Source organism: Idiotropiscis lumnitzeri, chromosome 14, assembly GCF_059441095.1.
Source record: "Idiotropiscis lumnitzeri isolate Australia: NSW breed Sydney's pygmy pipehorse chromosome 14, RoL_Ilum_1.0, whole genome shotgun sequence".
In the NCBI taxonomy this organism is placed as follows: Eukaryota; Metazoa; Chordata; class Actinopteri; order Syngnathiformes; family Syngnathidae; genus Idiotropiscis; species Idiotropiscis lumnitzeri.
Window position 1 is genome coordinate 1,294,085 of NC_142404.1, and position 8,054 is coordinate 1,302,138.

The 8,054-nt window shown below is 41.7% G+C and overlaps 1 protein-coding gene across 2 annotated transcripts in view; it reads right to left on the minus strand.

Annotated features, from left to right (window-relative positions):
- Positions 1 to 7,262: 7,262 nt before the first annotated feature.
- The window catches only part of ifngr2 (interferon gamma receptor 2), a 49,261-nt gene continuing 48,469 nt past the window's right edge, over positions 7,263 to 8,054 (minus strand). For both annotated transcript variants that reach the window (XM_088314323.1, XM_088314322.1), the window contains exon 7: positions 7,263 to 8,054. This exon is cut by the window's right edge and continues 228 nt beyond it. The gene's annotated coding sequence lies outside the window, so the exon portion shown is untranslated.

Here is an 8,054-nt window from a genome sequence, read left to right on the forward strand (position 1 = left end):
CTCTGTCCTGGGCTGCTCCCTGGACTCTGTGGACTCAGTGGGGGGCAGGAGGATGACGGCAAAACTGTCATCAATGCTGGACAACCCAGCCCACCCACTCAATGACATTCTGAGAACACTCCACAGCTCCTTCAGTGATAGACTGTTACACCCTCGCTGTACCAAAGAGAGATTTCGCCGCTCCTTCCTGCCGACTGCTGTCAGACTTTTTAACAAGAACATTGGGTCAGGCCTACAAACTGGAGGGCATTAGTGCAAGTGTGCAGTCCTAGGATGCAATATACACTACTACTGTACTTTCAGCCAATGGTATACTTAAATATTGGCCAATGATGTATTTTGTTTACCATTACAGTATTCTTATAACAGTGCTTCTATCACTGCAGTATTTCTCCCATTGCAGGACGTTCACTATTACAGTACTTTTATCATTGCAGTACTTTTATCATTGCAGTATTTCCTATCATTGCGGTACTTTTACTATTACAGTACTTTCATCATTGCAGTATTTTTACTATCACAGTACTTTTACCATTGCAGTATATTTTATCATTGCAGTACTTTTTACCATTACAGTACTTTTATCATTGCAGTATTTTCTATCATGCAGTACTTTTCTATCATTTCAGTACTCTTACCATTACAGTACTTTTATCATTGCAATATTTTTATCATTGCAGTATTTTTAATCATTCAGTAGTTTTTATCATTACAGCGTTTCCCCCTCTGTATAATGGACAGGCATTAGGAGTGTTTCCTTACACTTAGATACGTTTATACTGTGTATATTTGCATGCTTTTTATGAATGTCTGCTGCTAATGTTATACATTAACGGGTACATTACGCCGCCGACTCTGTGTGATCTATATCTTTGCTGCTGTAACACCTCAAGTTTCCCCATTGTGGGACTAATAAAGGACATCTTTATCTTTTATCTTTATCTTGTTAAGTCAACTCCCTTAACTCGCGGTTAACTCTTTGACTCGACCCCGGATAAGCGGCGGATAATGGATGGATGAAGTCATGGAGCCACATGTCCAACTTTTGAGAGTTAACACTAGCTTGCACGAAGATCATCTATTTTTGATCCTCTCCATATAGTATTAGGATCACCGGGTTTGAAACCCTCATTATTTTTTATTTCCCTTTTTCAGATTGCGTTGCGTGTACAGTTATTTAGTTCATTTTTGTTGGGATACACATGTGAGGATGAAAGAAAAAGCTAAAAATGGATAACAGTATCAAGATAATATCGCTAAATGTTCACGACTTAAATACACAAGCAATAAGGTTATGAAGTAGATTCAAGGATAGAGTTTTTTCTTTTTTTTTATGAATGTAAGCAAGTGCCATCTTGTTGAGGAGTGTAATATTGGAACGGCAGTAGAATCGGACCATAGCCACTGAATTTGAAAATTGGCTTGAAGGAAGCAACATAAGGTATAGAGACTGTATACTAGTGGTTCGCAAATGGGGGTACGCGTACCCCTGGAGTACATGAAGGAACTCCAGGGGGTAAGCGAGATTTTAAATAAAACAAACATGCAAAAATCCTTTCAAAATAATTAATTAAATGTTTCAGGAAAATATAAGGTCATCAAACTAATTTTATTTTCCGTTGGTGATTCAATTTGATTATTTTAAAAACCCAGATTCTCCCCCAAACGAGAATGGTTCGACCCAATTTGTCACGTGCCACCTCTCGTTACCTGTCCAATCACTTGAATACGCAAACAATGGAGTCATGGTTGAAGCGTAAGTCTTCCGAATAAAACAGAGCTACAAGTGTAAAAGAAGGCCAAACCAGAGTCTGCAAAATTCTGCTTGTATGTTGAAGATTATATTTTCTTTGGATCTACACCCACCAGTAGCAAAACACCCGGCTGCAACACCCCTTATTCAAATGAAAGCATGCAGGAAAGCGGCCCTCCAGGACCGGAGTTATACACATGTGCTCTAGAAGTAGAAATGTTCACCAACTGATATGTGATAAATGCATGTTAATCAAGTCCTTCTGTGTGTATATGAGGATATTTTTGCAATTCGGCTATTTTTCTATTCCAGAGTGCCAGGGGTTGACGTGGAGGAGGACTCAAGGTATTAATTTAAAAGAACAAAAAGGCAAACAAAGGTAGTAGAGTGGATCAAAAACTAAATAAATATGAGTTCCAAAACAAGGATCAAAGAAACTAAACTCAGACAAGGGAAAAGGACTTGGACTGCAAACGTGACGTGACTAGGACAGAGGACAATTAACCAACAAGGACTGAAAGAAAGCAGGGAACTAAATACAGACAAAATGGCGAGACGAAGAGCACCTGAACAAGCCGTGCTGGGGGTAACGCATTACAACGCGTTACAGTAACATGTTTTGGGAGAAACCAAGTAATCTAATGAGTTACTCTCAATTATTACAGCTATTGAGTCTGGTAACGCGTTACAAATTGCGGGAAACAAATTTACCGTATTTTCATGACTGTTTGGGACTCAAAGTCCTAAATGTTCCCCCAAAATGGACATGGACAGGGTGCCTAATAATGCGGCGCACCTTATGTGTGGACGGAGTTCCAAAAATCTGTAACTTGTGTAACTTTTTTGAGCACTAAGCTGGACTGACTGAGACAATTTCAAGCTAACGCGCTGCTTATATAGAGGAAAGGAGGACGTTACTGACCTGACGACAGCATGCGAACATTAAAGGGTGAAGGGTGGCCATGAAAGACTACGGAAAGGCACACCACCAGTAGGTGCAAATATGTAAAACCAGTATGTGCATTGTACAAAACATTGTTTTGGCTAAGGACCACCAAAAATGGCAGAAAAGAGGTATTTAAAGCCGCTGGTGCCTTTGGAGTCCCACGAACCTCAGGGTGTGGAATTCTCAAGAAGTTTCCATGTGTGCTCAAAGATAATATTCAGTCACCGTAAAGCAGAAATGGTTGCAGTGGGCTCAGGAACACATGAAGACTAATTTTCAAACAGTTTTGTTTACCAATGAGTGCCGTGAAAACCTTGATGACCCAGATGCCTGGAGAAGCGGATGGTTGGTGAATGGCCACAATAGCCAATAAGCCGACATGGCAGCAAGTGGGTGGGGTTGTCATGTTTTGGACTGGAGTGATGAAGAGAGAGCTGGTACATCCCTATAAGGTCCCTGAGGGTGTGGAAAAAATGTCTGCAAAGTATGTACAGTTTCTGACTGACTAGTTTCTTCCATGGTACAAAAAGAACAGTACCTTCAGACAAAAAAAAATCCCCATCTCATTCTGCAAAGATCACAGATTAACTGGCTGCGATGGGAATAAGAGAAGAGAAACTGATGGTGTAGCCACCATTTTATCCTGACCTCAACCCTATTGATAACCTCTGGAGCATCATCGAGCGAAAGATCTATAAGGGTGGGAGACAGTTCGGCAGCTCTGAGACGCTATTCTAACATCCTGCAAAGCAAGAAAACCTGAAACTGTCCAAGAGCTCGCAAGTTCAATGGATGCAAGACCTTTTAAAGTGACATCAAGCAAGGAATGCCATATTAACATGTAATTGGGGCTCTTTAGGCACGATGGACAACTGGTTAGCACAGTGGCCTCACAACACAGAGGGGCAGGGTTCAATTCCGGCTCCGGCCTTCCTGTGTGGCGTTTGCATGTTCCCCCCGTGCCTGCGTGGGTTTCCTCCGTTTTCAGAAGATCAGATCAGATCAGAAATCCCTTTATTGTCATTGTACTCAAGTGTGCAACGAGATTAGAGCGCTCCCCTCTCCAGTGCAATACAACAATAATTCAGATAAATATATAAATTAGATAAATAAGAGAATAGTTAGTGCAATGGAAAATAATACTGAATAGGATATATAAAAACACATCACGTTGCTGTTCCGCAAGGTAAGGTTGGTCGTGAGTGTGTGTGCCGGGCGGTGTAGATGTGCGACAGTGAGGGGAGAGGGCAGCCAATAATCCTTTGCGCTGTATTGACTGTCCTCTGGAGCCTCACTCTGTCCGCCTCAGTGCAGCCGCTGTACCAGGTGGAGACACAGTACATATCAGCAGGCTCTCGATGGACAAGTGGTAGAAGGCCAGCAGCAGCTTCCTGTCCAGGTTGAATTTCCTGAGGACTCTCAGGAAGTGCAGGCGCTGGTGGACCTTCTTTACCACTGCTGAGGTGTTGTGTGTCCAAGAAAGGTCATCGGAGATCTGTACTCCCAGGAACTTGAACGTGTGGACCCTCTCCACACACACGCCTACTATGCAGAGGGGGGGCTGCATCGTCTTGTTCCTCTTGAAGTCGATGACGATCTCCTTTGTTTTTGCAATGTTGAGTTGCAGTCTGTTGTCCTCACACCAAGCCGTCAGTCTCTGGACCATGGTAGGTTGATTGGACACCCTGGATTGTCCCTAGGTGTGTTTGTGACCGCAGAAGGTTGTTTGTCTTTGTGTGCTCTACGATTGGCTGACAACCAGTTTAGGGTATACCCCACCTGGTACCCGAAGACAGCTGGGATAGGCTCCACCACGCTCGTGACCCTTGTGAAGCGGCACAAATAATGGATGGATGGGCCAGTTTATTCAAAAGTTATTTCAATCCAAAATATTTAATTCTATAAGTCCTTACAATGCTACAAATTCAACATTTGACCATTTTAAATTCTTTACAGACTTAACGATCAGGTGAGTGGAGGAGGAGGATCTGAGGGCACGGACTGGAGTGACAATGTTCAGGAGATCCGACAGGTAATGAGGGGCAAGGTTATGGATGGCTTTGAATTTGACAGGGAGCCAGTGAAGTTGTTGGAGAACAGGGGTGATGTGATGGGACGAGTGTGTTCTTGTGATGACATGAGCAGCTGAGTTTTGTACCAGTTGAAGTTTATTGAGGGACTTGTGAGGGAGACCGAAGAAGAGAGAGTTGCAATAGTTGAGACGGGAGGTGACAAGGCAGTGGACCAGGATAGAAGCGGATGAGGGGCTAAGGTAGGGATGGAGTCCACTGATGGTGTGCAGATGGAAGCAGGCTGACCAGGTTATTTTATTGATATGCTTATGGAAAGATAGAGTGATGTAGAGAGTCACACCAGTCTCTTGACCTGGGTGGAAGGGGAAACAATGGAAATCGAAATGGGAAAAAAGCCAACTTTGGATAGTATTGATTTTGTACCGAAAAGAAAAACTTCTGATTTGTCGCTGTTAAGCTTCATGAAATTATTAGTGAACCAGTCATTGATTTCAGATAAACAGGAGGTGAGGGAGGAGTGAGGGAGTGATATGATGGGTTTGCAGGAGAAATAGAGCTGGGTGTTGTCTTCGCAGCAATGAAAAGAGATATTGATTTTTTTAGAAGATGGTGCCAAGAAGGAGGCAGATAATAAATAATAGGGGGCCCAGGACATAACCTGTGGGCACACCTGAAGTGACTGGGTGGGACTTAGATGAGAAGGATTTCAGCTGGATGAACTATGTGCGGTCTTTTAAGTATGAATGGAGCCAGTCGAGGGCGGTGTGGGTGATGCAGATAGAAGAAAGTCTATTGAGGAGGATGGTGTGTGAGATGGTGTCAAATGCCACACTCAGGTCAAGAAAGATGAGAATGGAATGTGAACCGGAGTCAGCTGCAATGAAGAGATCAAATATGACTTTAAGTAGAGCTTATTCAGTGCTATGGAGGGGATGGAAAACGGACTGAAAAGGCTCATACTGATAAAGGTTATTTCAGGTTAGATGAGAATGAAGTTGAATGGCCACTACTCTTTCTAGTACTTTTGAAATGAATGGTAGGTTGGAAATAGGGCGGAGGTTATTGTAGTTGGTGGGGTCTAAACCATGTTTCTTTGGAATGGGGGTGACAGCTGCAGTTTTCAGCAGTGATGATACAATGCTGGTGGAGAGAGAATAATGAATAATGGCAGAAATGAGGGGAAGTAGTGCGGGAAGGAAGGATTAGACTTGGGTTGTATCCACAGCTATGAGAAGATCAATAGTAACTTTAGCGAGGGCCATCTCAGTAGAGGGGTCAACTCTAAAAGCTGATTGGAAAGGTTCAAATTGATTGTTAGCAGTCATTAAGTTGTTGCGCTACGACTTTTTCAAGAATTTTTGCAATAAACGGAAGATTTGAAACCGGCCTATAGTTGTTGAGACTCTCTGGGTTGAGGTTTGGTTGCTTAAGTAGCGGTCGGAGAACGGCAGTCCTAAAAGCTGCTGGTACTATACCCATGGTAAGTGATAGATAAATTATATTTAAAACAGACGGTCTTAGGGTCGTAAACAGTTCTTTAATTAATTTGCCAGGAAACGGATCGAGCACACAAGTTGTCGGTTTTGCCGCACTAACCAATTTTGTTAGGCTTTCAAGAGATACTTTTTTTAATTGAGATAAGGTTATCGGACAGTTATCAGCCCTAATGTCCCTATTAACATCATTAATCGCGGAATTCAACGGAAGCGGTTGATAAAGGGAGTAGCTCAGAGAGCGCAGCGGTGGTTGAGGAGCTAATATTGCGGCTGCTATAGCTTTAATTGTGGTCAGAACGATGGCAATGAGCCAAGACTTCAAATTTAATAAAGTAATGGTCAGATATAGCATTAGTATATGGTAATACGATAATTTTTTAGGATGCTAAGCCTCGGGTTAATACCAAATCTAACGTATTACCATTTGTATGCGTCGCTTCATCTCTTATTTGCGTGAAACCAAATGTATCAATTATTGTCTGAAACACCACGGTAAGTGGTTCCGACGGGAGATTCATATGAATGTTGAAGTCGCCCATCATTCAGGGATGATGATTTAATCTATGATAGAGTAGTGTGTTGATGTGATTTATACTCCGGAATGGAGGCGGAAGTGATCATTTCCAGAAAAACAGTTCGAGGGAGTGAGACTAAAACAGCAGATAAGATCCAGTGTTTGGCCATTGGAATGAGTTGGAAAATCAGCAAATTGACTAAGGCCAAAGACATTCAGGCATGATGAGAATTCTTTGGTGAGAGCCAGGTTATTGTTTTCAATGTGAATATAAAAGTCTCCTCGTAGAAGCACATTGGAAGAAAGCGTGGACAGCTGGCAGAGCAGAGTGGTTGAAGTCATCTAAAAAGTCATCTTCCATCATAGAGTCAAAACATTTAATATTGTCAGGTTTAACCACCTGAACATTTTCTGAACACAGATAATAAAATATATAAAAGGAAGACTAGAATATCTTTTTCTCTTGCGAGGAGAACGAACACGGTGTGTTGGGTTACAACTCTCCATCTGCTCTGAAGCACACTGTTAAGCCCTCTCTTTATTTGGGATTCTGGAGGTATACAATGATTTTTGCTTCTAAGGGATCAAAGGGAGAACATATAACAAATTTCAGACATGAAAGGAAAAACAGACAACAATGGCAGTTGTAAACTGATAGTCAAGACAGGCGTAACATTTGGTGCTCCAGCACAAAGGTTTGAGTCCATTTGTTTCAGAGGTGTGACTCAGGCACACCTCCTAGATGTTGCAGCTTTTGATCCTCAGTCCTCACGAATTCCGCTTCTCCTGAGAGACTTCTCATCCACATGGTTCAAACATAGGTCTCACTGTGGAACAATGCCTTTACAATACTAAAAGAGTAAAATATGGGATGAGTTATGAACATTTACTCTAACAAATATTATAGCCTACAATATATAGTTAAATGTTCATTACGGGTTAACTTAACCAGATACAGTATGATAGAAAATTTGGCATTTTCCTATCAAAGGGTCAAAATCATTATTAAATAAATTAATCCCGATTAAAAAAAAAAAAGTAATTTAAAAGTAATTAAACTTGAGTAACTCATTACTCTACAAAGACAATAACATTGTAAAGGAACCTATCACTTTCACATGCAAGTAACATGTTATATGTAATATATTACATTTTGGAAGCAATTTGCCCAACACTATGGACAAGAAACAAAGGGTTGGAGGGAGCTGATTGGCTAACACTTGGGACTGGGATGATAAGCACAGGACCCAAGAACGAGACAAACAGAAAAAGGAACACAAGGAAAACATTAAACTACATTCTAAACCAAAAC